The sequence below is a fragment of the Hippoglossus stenolepis genome, chromosome 15 (assembly GCF_022539355.2).
Source record: "Hippoglossus stenolepis isolate QCI-W04-F060 chromosome 15, HSTE1.2, whole genome shotgun sequence".
NCBI lineage: Eukaryota > Metazoa > Chordata > Actinopteri > Pleuronectiformes > Pleuronectidae > Hippoglossus > Hippoglossus stenolepis.
In genome coordinates, this window is record NC_061497.1 from 10,165,188 (window position 1) to 10,181,343 (window position 16,156).

Genomic DNA, 16,156 nt, shown 5'->3' on the forward strand with positions numbered 1-16,156 from the left:
ATGTTGATGTTTCAGCCTAACAACTTGTTCCTTGAGAAAACCCAGAGATGATAGAAGACATTTGTATTCAGTCTAACTTTTAAATACAAGGACAATTTCTTCTAATTTTACTATTGTCTCTCAGTGTTGTAGAAAACATGGTATTGGAGCAACAATGAAAGGCCAAACTAAGACTGACCTCTGGGAACCAAGAAACAAGGCCCTATGAGGAATAGACTGTCTAGACACAAAGGGTTTATGCTTAAGAACATTTCATTTCTCATCCAAGACGTCTCGATTCAACAAAGGTGAAACTTTGTCAAGTATCTACAACTAAGTCCACATATTGGATGGAACCAGTTTTGATAAACATGAGCTTGATGACTGAGAATCTTCACAGACGACTGTGTGAACCTGCCCTGAGCATATAAAAATATACGTGTTTGTCTCATTAACTGGTCTTTTTACCATTCAGACAGCTCCCTCCTTTGCCAGAATCCAACTGACAGAGTTTTACTTATGATAATGACATAATTCAACATATCTCATTTTAAATATCTGGGAACAACTCTTGACTCCCAGCTGTCTTTTTAGCAGTTGTGTTAAACTGTCAATTCAATCTAAGGAACCTTAGGTATGATAGAAACCAGCTCACTTAGATGCAGCAAACTATACATGCACTGAAAGATTTTTTTCACACATCTCATACTGCATCACAAGCTGGGAAAACAACACTTGCTCCACTGCAAACACTTTTCAAACAAACACTCAAAGCACTGGACAAAAAGCCAGCAAGTTGTCACCACTGTAACATCATTAAAAGACATCACCTCCTGACCTTTGACAGCTTTGTGTTTGTTGCTGATGTTATTCTACAATATAAAGTGATCAAGGATCTGGCTGCTCCTCCATTAAAAGAGTTCATATCACTGCACTCAGACAATAGGAGGAGAACTAGGACCAACAGAGGTGACTGTGCAGCACGGCACAGATCAACTGAACTTGGCAGATCAGTCTTCTCTGTTAGAGCCACAAACTACTGGAACTCAGCTCCACGCGAGAGAAGAGAGCGGAAAGGCTTTGCTGGTTTTAACTTCAAAATGAAATCATGGTTAAAATCAACCCAATCATGTACCCGTCACACATAAACCCAGACAGTTGATCCTAATGTTGTGAATTCCTGTTTTTGTTGTTTTTGTGGTGACCTAATGTTGTGGTTTTATTGTTGTTGTTGTGGTAGTGGTGTTTTAATGTTGACAATCTGTATTGTATTGTTGTTATTGCTGCTGTCTTTCAATAATCCTGCCCAGTGACTGCAGATGAAAATTAGCTTGTAGCTAACTCTGGTACTGCTAAGGAGCTGTACATTGTCCCTGTCAAATATACAAATAAGTAACAATAAAAACACAACTGAATATATACCATGAATAATACACTTACAACAGTTCTTCTGTCTCTCCCATCTGTTTTATTCATTTTTTTCCTCATCAACAGTTTATTCTACCAACTTCAAACTCGATGGTCAGTGGTTGTTATGATCTTGGGAATCCCATTGCCGATCAAAGTATTTATGGCTGGTTCTCAAGAGCGAAAAGAATAATTGGGGGTCTAGGTTAAGGTTGGATGTTTCAGGGAATCGTACTTCAGAAAAACTCATAGCCGGCACTGCACCTCCAAGGGCTCTCAGCTAAATTCAGACGCATCACGCTAAAGTTAATTTGGATGAGTAGTTGTGAATAAAATGAAAGGTACAGAAAGATGGTGATTCCGCCAAGTCAGTGATTGTTGTCTTACTCTATTCAAAATGTGCCTGTTGGTGTGTGGAATTATTTTAAGAAATAAATGAGCCTTGGATTATCAGTTATTTGAGTTTATTAAGCAGAATGGTATTCTTTGTTATGGATAAATTGGATGGTTCCAGCTTGCTGAAACTTGTAATGTCACGATTTGATGATACGAAACTCAAAGCTCCCTCTCACACCCATGATCCAAATACAATGCAAAACAAGCATTTAATCCATTGCCCTTTTAAAAAAGGTCCAGAGACACCACATCAAAACACATTTACATGATGGAAGAATGATCATATACCAACTACTTCAGTTAGGGAATAAGGTACAAGGTTTGTGGAGGGAAAAGAAAACTCTTGCTTGAGGATCACATAGGCTCTGCAGACCAAGAAATAAAGATCAGTTTGGCTGCAACACTGTTTACCCCTGAGACTCCATAAGTGTTTTGTGACTCGAACACTTCACCACCCTCTGCATCGTGTTGAGGAGATAATGAGTGAATTTCATTTTTCAGTGAACCTTTCCCTTTAAAAACTTAGTTATCTAATTAACATCAGTGGAATGTAACTTTTCTGGTTTTGTATTATTGAGGATCCTACAAAGAGCAAAGTCGACTGTCAAGGATTTATTTCAGATAACTGAGATTCCTACTTTAACCCTTGTCTCCATTGGTTGATTTGAAATTATATCTATATGGCAAAATTAACACTTTTAGGTGACATATCAATGCAGTATGTTGTGAATAATTTTTTATTACTACATCAATCTGAAACAGATATTTCTGTGTTTATGTGTTTTGTTTAACCTTGTGTTGTCCCTGCTTCCGGCCGTTGTCCCTGCTTCCCCAGCTGTTGGCTCCCCCCACATAGCTCCACTACATATTAGCACGCACATGTAGGGCAATAGACAAGTGAGCAGCCCTTGCAGATGTATTTGTTACACCACACACGGTGTGAGTTTTACAGTCCTTTTCCTGGTACATTCGACACCTCTTCTTACTCGCCCCGAGCGGGCCGCCGCGCGCGACTAGGACCAGGGAGGAGATGCCCGGCTGAAGCGTGGTCGCTGCCGTGGTGGTCAAGAGCTCTCCGTGCGGCGGCGGCTTTCACAGCCTTGACAACCGCGGCAGACGCTTCCGTGCGGGGGATGCGCTCCCTTTGTGCGATGAACAGAGTCACGAGAGCCTTCCCAGCTGCTCGAGATGAACACCTCCGCTTTGTTCCGATTGCCCGCATCCAGTCGGGTTGATCTCTCTCAATATCACGAAGGCGTTTGGTACGAAGAGACGCCGAGGATGTTGTGAAAGACGAACAGGGGCCAGCTTGGGTCATCCTCCCAGCTGTACGTTCCGAGCACCATGTCTAGGCTGTCTACCTCCTTTGTTGCAGCTAGTCCAGGACGATGACTGCTCGGCCCCCTGGTCGAGGAGCAGCCAGATCCTTGATCACTTTATAATCTAGAATAACATCAGCAAGAAACACAAGCTGTCAAAGGTCAGGAGGTGATGTCTTTTAATGATGTTACAGTGGTAATATCTGCTGGCTTTTGTCCAGGCAAGCTTGAGTGTTTGTTTGTAAAGTGTTTGCAGTGGAGCAAAGGTTTACTCCAGCTTGTGATGTGCATGAGATGTGAAAATCCTTCAGCGCATGTATAGTTTTGCTGCATCTAGAGTGAGCTGGTTTCTAATATACCTAAGGTTCCTTAGATTGAATTTGACAGTTTAACACAGCTGCTAAAAGACAGCTGGGAGACAAGTGTTGTTCTAGATATTTAAAATGAGATATGTTGAATTATACACATTACAAGTAAAAACTCTGTCAGTTGGATTCTGCAAAGGAGGCTGTCTGGAAAGGGTTAAAAGACAGTTAATGAGCCAAACACGTATTTTTACATGCTCAGGCAGGTTCGCACAGTCGTCTGTGAAGATTCCTCAGTCATCAAGCCTATGTTTATCCAAACTGGTTCCATCAATAGCACCGACTTGGTTGTAGATACGTGACAAAGTTTCACCTTTCTTGAAGGAGACGCCTTGACGAAAATGAAATGTCCTTAAGCATAAACCCTTCTGGTCCTGGAACAGTCTAGTTCTGTAGGGCTCTGTAATCTTGTTCTGTCTTAGAGGAGTCCAGTCTTTAGTTTATTATTTTCACTGTTGCTCCAATACTCATGTTTTCTAAGTAAATACTGAGAGACAATAGTAAAGTAAAGAAATTGTCCTTGTATGTAAAGGAACTGAATGAAATGTCTTCATCATCTCTGGAGATTTTTCAAGGAACAAGTTGTTAGGCTGAAACATCAACTTGTGTATCGACTAAAATTAGCTTAAAGAATGGAAAGATATAAAATGTACTTAAAGGAAACCTGTTGATAAATGTCTTCCTGTATCTGGTTTGTCTATGATCCTTTGTGCAATTTGTTCCGACGAGTATGAAGGAGACAAGTTTAGTTACACCCAGTTCTTGCACTATTCGGTATCTAGTTACTACATATTCGAGGGTTAAAAATGTTCCATTGCTACGACAGATTTCCATCAGTGTAGATGTAAAGGAGAAAAAGTGAGGGAAGAGAGTGACTGTTGGACTCAATGAAACCATGAGATGTCGAATATAGACTTTGTAAGGTAGTTTATTAACTTAAAGACATAAATTGTGTCAGATCAATCAACATAATATTATATAAATAAATAATTAATAGAATAATGGTAAAAGATAAAGTATTTTATATCTTCAATATAGAGATTATCAATACCACTGCTTGAGCTGATGACAGCAGCAATAGAACCCCTCTGGTGGTGGTTTGTCTGAAGGGTGTGAGGAGCAAGATATTACTTGTTAATTATGGTTTACAAACTACATTCTATTCAAAATTGCTGATATTAAACAGTGACAGCATGTTTTGTTTCCTCCCTTTTCAAGGTTTTAATTGGTTTGTCACATTTAAGGTGTTGAATTACCTAAATGATTGTGTTGCCAAGGACAATTATATGAAGGAAAATATGATTAAGAGCATCATAACAGAGAGAAAACTTGCTCAAACAAATGTAAAAATAAGATGTGGTAGACAAAACAAAACGTTGCAATATTTTAACACAAACATTTTATATGAAATGAAGAGGCAGCTTTTGACAGGGAAACCTTCAATTGTCCATCAACAGGTGGTTGACTAACAAACCTCCAGTGAACTAGCCTGAAATATGCATTTATACTAATGACTGAATGTGAATTAGAGACCAACCCATTTCTCCTATTTCACTCCTCCTCCTCAGAGGTGAGCAGATATATAAGACAAACTGTCCTGGGTCTAAACATCATTTGACAGACGCAGTTTCATAAGAATGTCTCGTTATCGTGGTGGCTGTGTTGCGCTTGTCGTTGTCATGCTGCTTTCTGGTGAGAGTCTTGATACAAATCTGCATGTTGTTGCAGCTCATATCTGCACATTTTCACAGTTATTTTTAAAAATTCACAGCTAAAGGATTTGACCTGAAAACATACTAATGTTTATCTGTGTTTTTAGCTGGTGAGTCAGACACGCAAACTCTGCTTCCCCTGCTCCAGGATAAATGGAACCTGTCAGGAATCTCTTGCCTCCAACAGAAGTCTCTGTTGGAACCTATCTCTGTTACATGAGTGCTTTGTAAGTTCAGATGCCCAGAAGCAGCCACAATTAATAAATATTGTATATTTGTTTGCTCATGGAATTAATGTATGTATTGTTTCTTTTAATGTAATTAGCAGACCTAAACCATAATCCAGCCAAGCTACAAGACTTGCCGAGTATCACAGATGATGGGACAGACAGAAGACATCGTTGTGGAGGATTTGCTTTGGCTGACTTGTTGCTGATTTGAATCTTAAGCCAAATGGCTGAATAAAATATTACATTGAACATCTTCTGTTTGTGTTTTGTCATTTAATGTGAATCCTTTACATAAGATAATTACATTTTCAACTAAATTACAAATTAGTTTGCATCCCATCTTCGTACATTTTACTATGCATGCCTCTTATATCTGTCTCCACCTCTGACTCCTGTCCAATTTCATATTTTCTTTTCACCATTTGCTTCGTGGTGATCTGTGGTTCATAAGAAACATGTCAGGCCGGCGAGATCATTTCTTTTTGGTCCCAAACAAAGTGGGAAGTGGAAACATTGCTTTACAAACTACAAGATGCAGAGACTTTAATCATAACTTTATTGGAAGGACTGCTTGCTTTATCAATACATATCACATGTGAAAGGTCCATAAACATACATATGGTGAATCTTTTTATTCCTGGTTTGGGTTCAGCTTGAAAAAAATAACACTTTGCTGCCTCAATGGAAAATGTAATCTGTCCTTATCAGAGTTCAACTCACGCTCAAATGTTATTGCAACAGTAGAACATGTTGGTGCTCTGACGTCTAAGCCTGATTTCAGTCACTCCCCAGATATGATTACATAGATATGATGATGATGGCAATACTTGTAACTCCTGCTGGAGGCTGGGCATGTGATGCTGGGGTGGTGGAGGGGCTGGAAGCAAACTGGCAGCAATACTGGGAGGCAGCAGCGGGTAAGCAAAGGAGTGATGGGACATTTTCTGCTTAAATACAATTCCCAATAGGTGAGTGTGTATTATAGATGATTGTGGAGAGTGAGGTATGTCACGTGATGTATGTCACATGATCAAGCAGCGCAGCTTGAGTTGGTTGTCTGAACTTGCTCGCAAGCATCGCTCCATTTGTTCTGACTGAATCAGCTGCATGTTTTTATCAGAAGAAAAGTGCCTCTGCACTTCAGCTGAAAATACATTGATGGCTTGATTTGCGTTTATTGTTTACCCTTTGTCACAGATGTGATTTCTTTGAACTTTTCACCCAAAGCTCCGAAATGTACTCATGAGTCGTGTATGAACCTTTATAGCCATAGACTGTGTTAGTGGTCACAGCTGCTTCCTCTGGAATGTGTTTTAGGGAAGTTACTGGGCCTGAGGTTAAAGTTGTATGGTTTATTCAGCTGATCATACAGTTGTTCTACACTCTAGGTTTATATATTTATATCCAAAACTTCTTTACCAGTCTGACATAACATTTGATTATGGTGATTGCAGCACTCAATATTTGTGAAGAGTTCCCTGACCATTTATACAATAGAGCAGTTTGTTACGTCCCCTTTTTTATAAACAGAGACAAACATACGACAACCAAAAGGTGTATGACAAAAGTGTTTATTTACAAACGTGGTCAGACAAAGGATCATGTATGGGGAGGGGGTGAGGACACAAAGCCAAAAGAAACTGAAATCGAGATAATAATATAAAGCATGACCTATTGTCTATTCTTAAAATAAAACAACCAAAATGCCAACTAACTTATCTAAAGAACAGCTCTCCAAATACACAGGGACACCAAACCATTTGAATGCAGCTCCAATTTTCAGTTGAATAACATATTACATTGAACATCTTCATCTCCATCATCTTTTATACATTTTGATGTGGAAAACATCTACATATCTGTCTCTGTCTCAAAGTTCATACTTTATTTCACTGGTGTTTGCTTCAATGTGATTTGTGGTTTATATGAAATATGTTTGGCAGAAGCTGTCATGGTTTTGTATTTTCAGTGTTTTTCCGCCTCGTGTTTCTTTTGTTTTTATGTTTGTCTGAGTTGTTTCTGTGTCGATGTTTTCTGTTTCCTGTTTTATTTTGTAGTGGCTCTGTTCCTAGTGTGTTTTCTTCTGTGATTGTCTGCACCAGTCCTCATGTGTTCCACCTGTGTTCAATTGCCCCTGCCTTCCCTGTGTGTGTATATGTTCTCTGTGCTTCCCTTTGTCGGATCGTCAGCCGTTATGTCCTGTCGTTATCGCCTGTCGTTATCGCCTGTGCTTTTGTATCCCTTTGGTCTCCTGAGCCCTGTCCTCTGCATCTCCTTTTGCAGTAAACCTCCAGTGTTTTCTCCTGTGTATGCTTTTAGTTTCTTTTTTTTTTATTTTCTGTTAAAGACCTTTCCCTATTGTGCTGACACTTTTGTTTTAAAACTCTGCATCCTGGGTCCATCTGCTTTCCCCACCTGACATAGAAGCAGATAATCATTTTGGGTCCCTAACAAAAAGGAAATGAAAACATGCTTTTCACAATCCAACTCTAACCCAGACTTACAATGTCTTAGATTGTGGGAGTGAAGTCGAATTACCAAGAGAGCACCAACACAGACAGGGAGAATGTGCAACACCACACAGAAAGTCCCGCCGAACCATGCAAAAAATGTTCATGTGTCAGATTGACCTAGAGTGTGTCTGTGTGTGTGTGTGTGTGTGTGTGTGTGTGTGTGTGTGTGTGTGTGTGCATGCGTGTGATCATACACAAGCCCTGGCCAGTTAGGTTAGGGTGACCCAAGGATTGTCATTATCCAGTTCTCCTGGGGGTCATTTAGACCCCCCAGAGAGGGCGCTGTGGTGCTCTGTGGGGCTGGCTTAGACCACACCTGATTCCAATTGTAATCTATAGGGGCAAGCATCAGTCCACATAGCCGGGCGCGCCATTCTCCGCGGTGCCATCCTCCCGACCATGGCACGATGTCACGCCAGAGCGTTTCACCAGAGAACAGGTTCTCCAACAGCCATTCTCCCAGCAACCATCCTCTGAAACCGAAGAGGATTGCGAAAGAGCCAGGGCCGCCGCTCAGCCTGTGGGATGCCGAGAGCGGCCGGGCGATATTTCGCCACGACTCTCCTAAAACTCTTCCACACGACCCAGACTGCTGGCGCTCAACGCATCGCGCGTAGACGACGCACGAGACGAGCTAATGGACAAATTCAAGGCCGTATGAGAGGTCAGGGACGCTATGGGCATGCGATACATACTTTTATGATCCGTAGATCACATGAAGAAGCAAATATAAGTGAAAAGAAATATATGAAATTGACAGGAGTCAGTGAGACAGATATAAAGAGGTATGCATAGTAAAATATACTAAAGATTTATGATACCAAACTAATTTGTAGTTTTAGTTGAAAATGTAATTATCTTATGTAAAGGGATTCCACATTAAATGACAAAACACAAACAAGAGAAGATGTTCAATGTAATATTTTATCTGCATATTTGAGCAAGATTCAAATCAAGCAACAAGTCAGCCAAAAGCAAATCCTCCACAACGATGTCTTCTGTCTGTCCCATCATCTGTGATACTCGGCAAGTCTTGTAGCTTGGCTGATTATGGTTTGGGTCTGCAACAATTGGGGCCAAAAAGAAACAATACATACTTTAATTCCATGGAGCAAACAAATATACAATATTTATTACTTGGCTGCTTCTGAGCATCTGAACTTACAAAGCCTTTCCATAACAGAGATGAGTTCCAACAGAGACTTCTGTTGGGAGGCAAGTTTCCTGACAGGTTCCATTTATCCTGGAGCAGGTGAAACGGGGTCTGCGTGTCTGGACTCTCTGCAACTAAAAACACAGATAAACATTAGTATGTTTTCGGTCAAACTTTAGCTGTGAATTTTAAAAATAACTGTGAAAATGTGCAGATATGAGCTGCAATAACATGCAGATTTGTATCAAGACTCACCAGAAAGCAGCATGACAAACTTACGAGCTAACACAGCCACACGATAACGAGACATTCTTGCTTCTTGGAAACTGCGTCTGTGTCAGAAATGATGTTTAGACCCAGGACGGTTTGTCTTATATATCTTGCTCACCTCTGAGGAGGGAGGAGTGAAATAGGAGGAAATGGGCTGGTCTCTAATTCACATTGAGTCATTAGTATAATGGCTATTTCATGCTGGTTCTACTGGAGGTTTGTTAGTCAACTACCTAAGCTGATGGACAATTGAAGGTTTGCTTGTCAAAGCTGCCTCTTCATTTCATATAAAATGTTTGTGTTAAAAATATTGCAACGTTTTTTTCCATTCTCAAAGTATATTTGTTTTGTCTACTACATCTTATTTTACATTTGTTTGACAGGATTTTCTCTGTTATGACGTTCTGTTATGATGCTCTTAATCCATATTTTCCTTCAAATAATTGTCATGGCAACACAATCATTTAAGTGTTCAACACCTCAAATGTGGTAAAATAAAGTCTGTGCCTGCTGTACTTGTAGTGTTTTATCAGCACGTGCTGTGGTTCAGTTGTAGATTGTATTCATTCAAAACGAATTTAAAACATAATTTAATCCAAAATATAATTTTATTATTTCAAACGACGAATTAAACCTTGAAAAGGAGGGAAACAAAACATGCTGTCACTGTTTAATATCAGCAATTTTGAATAGATATGGTTGTGAAACTATAATTAATAAGTAGTATCTTGCTCTCACACTAAGACAAACCACCACCAGAGGGTTCTATTGCTGCTGTCAATAAAGCCCAAGCAAGTGGTATTGTTGATAACTCGATGAAGAGTATAAAATACTTTATCTTTTACCATTATTCTATTAATTATTTATTTATATAATATTATAATACTGATTCACACAATTTATACCTTTAAGTTAATAACTACCTTACAAAGAGTCTATGTCTGATATCCATGGTTTCATTGAGTCCAACAGTCACACTCTCTTCCTCACTTTTTCTCCTTCACATCTACATTGATGGAAATCTTTGTTTGGCAATGGAACATTTGAATTTCTCGAATATGATAACTAGATATAGAATAATTAGCATGAGAACTGGGTGTAACTAAACTTGTCTCCTTCATACTCTCGTCAGAAACAAATTGCACAAGATCATAGCCAAACCAGATACAGGAGGACATTTACCAACTTGTTTTTTTCCTACGGCTAATTTTATATCTTTCCATTCTTCAGCTAATTTTAGTCGATACACAAGTTGATGTTTCAGCCTAACAACTTTTTCCTTTAGAAAACCTCCAGAGATGATAGAAGATGTTGTTTTCCCAGCTTGTGATGCAGTATGAGATGTGTGAAAAAATCCTTCAGTGCATGTATAGTTTTGCTGCATCTAGAGTGAGCTGGTTTCTAATATACCTAAGGTTCCATAGTTTGAATTTGACAGTTTAACACAGCTGCTAAAAGACAGCTGGGAGACAAGAGTTGTTCCCAGATATTTAAAATGAGATATGTTGAATTATGTCATTATCATAAGTAAAACTCTGTCAGTTGGATTCTGGCAAAGGGAGGGGCTGTCTGAATGGTAAAAAGACAGTTAATGAGCCAAACACGTATATTTTTATATGCTCAGGGCAGGTTCACACAGTCGTCTGTGAAGATTCTCAGTCATCAAGCTCATGTTTATCCAAAACTGGTTCCATCAATAGCAACTGGACTTGGTTGTAGATACGTGACAAAGTTTCACCTTTGTTGAATGAGACGTCTTGGATGAGAAATGAAATGTTCTTAAGCATAAACCCTTCGTGTCCTGAACAGTCTATTCCTGTAGGGCCTTGTTCTTGGTTCCCAGAGGAGTCCAGTCTTAGTTTATTATTTTCACTGTTGCTCCAATACCATGTTTTCAACAACACTGAGAGACAATAGTAAAGTGAAGAAATTGTGCGTGTATGTAAAGTTGATTTTCTCAAGGAACAAGTTGTTAGGCTGAAACATCAACTTGTGTATCGACTAAAATTAGCTGAAGAATGGAAAGATATAAAAAATTTACTTAAATAGGAAAAAACCCAAGTTGATAAATGTTCTCCTGTATCTGGTTTGTCTATGATCCTTGTGCAATTTGTTCCGACGAGTATGAAGGAGACAAGTTTAGTTACACCCAGTTCTCATGGTAATTATTCTATATCTAGTTATCATATTATTCGAGGGTTAAAAATGTTCCATTGCTACGACAGATTTCCATCAGTGTAGATGTGAAAGAGAAAAAAAGTGAGGGGAAGAGAGTGTGACTGTTGGACTCAATGAAACCATGAGATGTCGAACATAGACACTTTGTAAGGTAGTTTATTAACTTAAAGACATAAATTGTGTCAGATCAATCAATATAATATTATATAAATAAATAATTAATAGAATAATGGTAAAAGATAAAGTATTTTATATCTTCAACATAGAGATTATCAATACCACTTGCTTGAGCTGATGACAGCAGCAATAGAACCCTCTGGTGGTGGTTTGTCTGAAGGTGTGAGAGCAAGATACTACTTGTTAATTATGGTTTACAACCATATCTATTCAAAATTGCTGATATTAAACAGTGACAGCATGTTTTGTTTCCCTCCTTTTCAAGGTTTTAATTCGGCGTTTGCCACATTTAAGGTGTTGAACACTTAAATGATTGTGTTGCCATGACAATTATATGAAGGAAAATATGGATTAAGAGCATCATAACAGAACGTCATAACAGAGAGAAAATCCTGTCCAAACAAATGTAAAAAATAAGATGTGGTAGACAAAACAAATATACTTTGAGAATGGAAAAAAAACGTTGCAATATTTTAACACAAACATTTTATATGAAATGAAGAGGCAGCTTTTGACAAGCAAACCTTCAATTGTCCATCAACAGGTGGTTGACTAACAAACCTCCAGTAGAACCAGCATGAAATATGCATTATACTAATGACTCAATGTGAATTAGAGACCAACCCATTTCCTCCTATTTCACTCCTCCCCTCCTCAGAGGTGAGCAGATATATAAGACAAACCGTCCTGGGTCTAAACATCATTTCTGACACAGACGCAGTTTCAGAAGCAAGAATGTCTCGTTATCGTGTGGCTGTGTTGGCGCTCGTCGTTGTCATGCTGCTTTCTGGTGAGTCTTGATACAAATCTGCATGTTGTTGCAGCTCATATCTGCACATTTTCACAGTTATTTTTTAAAATTCACAGCTAAAGGATTTGACCGAAAACATACTAATGTTTATCTGTGTTTTTAGTTGCAGAGAGTCAGACACGCAAACCCCGTTTCACCTGCTCCAGGATAAATGGAACCTGTCAGGAAACTTGCCTCCCAACAGAAGTCTCTGTTGGAACTCATCTCTGTTATGGAAAGGCTTTGTAAGTTCAGATGCTCAGAAGCAGCCAATTAATAAATATTGTATATTTGTTTGCTCATGGAATTAAAGTATGTATTGTTTCTTTTTTAGCCCCAATTGTTGCAGACCCAAACCATAATCCAGCCAAGCTACAAGACTTGCCGAGTATCACAGATGATGGGACAGACAGAAGACATCGTTGTGGAGGATTTGCTTTGGCTGACTTGTTGCTGATTTGAATCTTGCTCAAATGGCTGAATAAAATATTACATTGAACATCTTCTCTTGTTTGTGTTTTGTCATTTAATGTGGAATCCCTTTACATAAGATAATTACATTTTCAACTAAAACTACAAATTAGTTTGGTATCCCATCGTCTTTCGTACATTTTACTATGCATACCTCTTTATATCTGTCTCCACCCTGACTCCTGTCCAATTTCATATGTTCTTTTCACTTATATTTGCTTCTTCATGTGATCTGTGGTTCATAAGAAACATGTCAGGCCGGCGTAGATCATTTCTTTTTGGTCCCAAACAAAGCGGAAGTGGAAACCTTGCTTTCACAAACCACAAGATGCTCCAAAATATAATTTATTATTTGAAACGACGAATTAAAACCTTGAAAAGGAGGGAAACAAAACATGCTGTCACTGTTTAATATCAGCAATTTTGAATAGATATGGTTGTAAACCATAATTAACAAGTAGTATCTTGCTCTCACACCTTAAGACAAACCACCACCAGAGGGTTCTATTGCTGCTGTCATCAGCTCAAGCAAGTGGTATTGATAATCTCTATGATGAAGATATAAAATACTTTATCTTTTACCATTATTCTATTAATTATTTATTTATATAATATTATATTGATTGATCTGACACAATTTATGTCTTTAAGTTAATAAACTACCTTACAAAGAGTCTATGTTCGACATCTCATGGTTTCATTGAGTCCAACAGTCACACTCTCTTCCCCTCACTTTTTTTCTCCTTCACATCTACACTGATGGAAATCTGTCGTAGCAATGGAACATTTTTAACCCTCGAATAATATGATAACTAGATATAGAATAATTACCATGAGAACTGGGTGTAACTAAACTTGTCTCCTTCATACTCGTCAGAAAACAAATTGCACAAGGATCATAGACAAACTAGATACAGGAGGACATTTATCAACTTGGTTTTTTTCCTATTTAAGTACATTTTTTGTATCTTTCCATTCTTCAGCTAATTTTAGTCGATACACAAGTTGATGTTTCAGCCTAACAACTTGTTCCTTGAGAAAACCTCCAGAGATGATAGAAGACATTTCATTCAGTTCAACTTTACATACAAGGACAATTTCTTCACTTTACTATTGTCTCTCAGTGTTGTAGAAAACATGGTATTGGAGCAACAATGAAAATAATAAACTAAGACTGGACTCCTCTGGGAACCAAGAACAAGATTCACAAGGCCCTACAGGAATAGACTGTTCAGGACCAGAAGGGTTTATGCTTAAGAACATTTCATTTCTCATCCAAGACGTCTCATTCAACAAAGGTGAAACTTTGTCAAGTATCTACAACCAAGTCCAGTTGCTATTGATGGAACCAGTTTTGGATAAACATGAGCTTGATGGCTGAGAATCTTCACAGACGACTGTGTGAACCTGCCCTGAGCATATAAAAATATACGTGTTTGTCTCATTAACTGTCTTTTTACCATTCAGACAGCCCCTCCCTTTGCCAGAATCCAACTGACAGAGTTTTACTTATGATAATGACATAATTCAACATATCTCATTTTAAATATCTGGGAACAACACTTGTCTCCCAGCTGTCTTTTAGCAGCTGTGTTAAACTGTCAAATTCAATCTAAGGAACCTTAGGTATATTAGAAACCAGCTCACTCTAGATGCAGCAAAACTATACATGCACTGAAGGAGTTTTTCACACATCTCATACTGCATCACAAGCTGGGTAAACAACACTTGCTCCACTGCAAACACTTTTCAAACAAACACTCAAAGCACTGGACAAAAAGCCAGCAAGATGTCACCACTGTAACATCATTAAAAGACATCACCTCCTGACCTTTGACAGCTTTGTGTTTCTTGCTGATGTTATTCTAGAGCAGTGGTCGCCAACCCGTCGATCGCGATCTACTGGTCGATCTCTCAGTCTTCACTGTCGATCCCCCAACTCTCTGGACTCACTGGCTGTCGTCGCGCCGCAGATCAGCTGTGCGTCGGTTGTCTATTATTCACACGAGATGTGTGTCCGCTACTGGCAGCGGAGCTGCAGGTTTATCTCCTGCATTTCCTTCAAGAACAAGTTGGTTCATGTACTAAAGTAAATGTTAGGACTCTACGGTATGAAGATGCGCATCTTTCTGTCATTTTCTACATGCTGCAGCTTTATGGATATGTATTTATTTTACTATATTTAGTTATTTGAGAGAATGTTTATTTTGTTATTTTACTTGGTGTACCATGATCGAGGTGGCAGCCGATGGTGGACCCTAATGGTGGCAGTGGATCATGACGATGGATTGTGGACTACGGTGGCATCTGATTGTGGTGGTGGATCCTGATCATGGTGACTGCTGATTGTGGACTATGATGACAACAAGACTGCTTGATAAACAATATGTCTATTACTGACAATAATTCCTCAATTCATTTACCTTCCATTTAGCTACAAACTGTTTTTTCTAATCAATTTTGTTAATACTCTTATTTTTCTAAAAGTTCTCAGTTACACGTGGCATCTCTTGCACTTCTGTCCGTCCTGGGAGAATGATCCCTCACATGTGGCTCTCTGAGGTTTCTACGTTCTTTTTACCCTGTTAACAGGGATTTTTGAAGTAGTTTTCCTTACTCTTGTTGAGGGTTGAGGGCAGAGGATGTTGCACATTGTTAAAGCCCTATGAGACAAATTGTGATTTGTCAATATGGGCTATACAAATACAATTTGCTTGATTGATTGATTGATTGATTGACTTTTGTAAAATTGACTTAGGTAAGAAAGACAGTCATAGTCTGCTCAGCTAGCCAGGGTTGAATAAAAAGAAATATAAAATCAGTTTAATGTTTTCAATTCAATTCAATTTTATTTGTGTAGTGCCAAATCACAATACACATTATCTCAAAGCACTTTACATAGAAGGTTACATTTTATTTTATAGAGAAACCCAAGAGTTCCCACAATGAGCAAGCACTTTGGAGAGGTAAAACTCCCTCATGAACTGGAAGAAACCTCGAGCTGAACCAGACTCAACCAAGCCTCGACCGGTTGGGGTGGGCAGGGAAAATGAGGGGGAGAGGAGAGATGGGTGGAAAAGAGGGGAGAGTGTTTTCTGTTCCTTGTTTATACTGTACCGAAAACAAGCCAAACTGTGATCTCAAAACCGAGGTACATACCGAACCGTGATTTCTGTGTACCGTTACACCCCTGGTT

General features: G+C 38.9%; 1 long non-coding RNA gene across 1 annotated transcript; it reads left to right on the forward strand.

Annotated features, from left to right (window-relative positions):
- Positions 1-12,358: 12,358 nt before the first annotated feature.
- On the forward strand, positions 12,359-12,992 carry LOC124854891. Its single transcript, XR_007034870.1, has 3 exons — positions 12,359-12,489; positions 12,614-12,734; positions 12,824-12,992. It is a non-coding gene; the product is annotated as an uncharacterized LOC124854891 (long non-coding RNA).
- Positions 12,993-16,156: the final 3,164 nt, after the last annotated feature.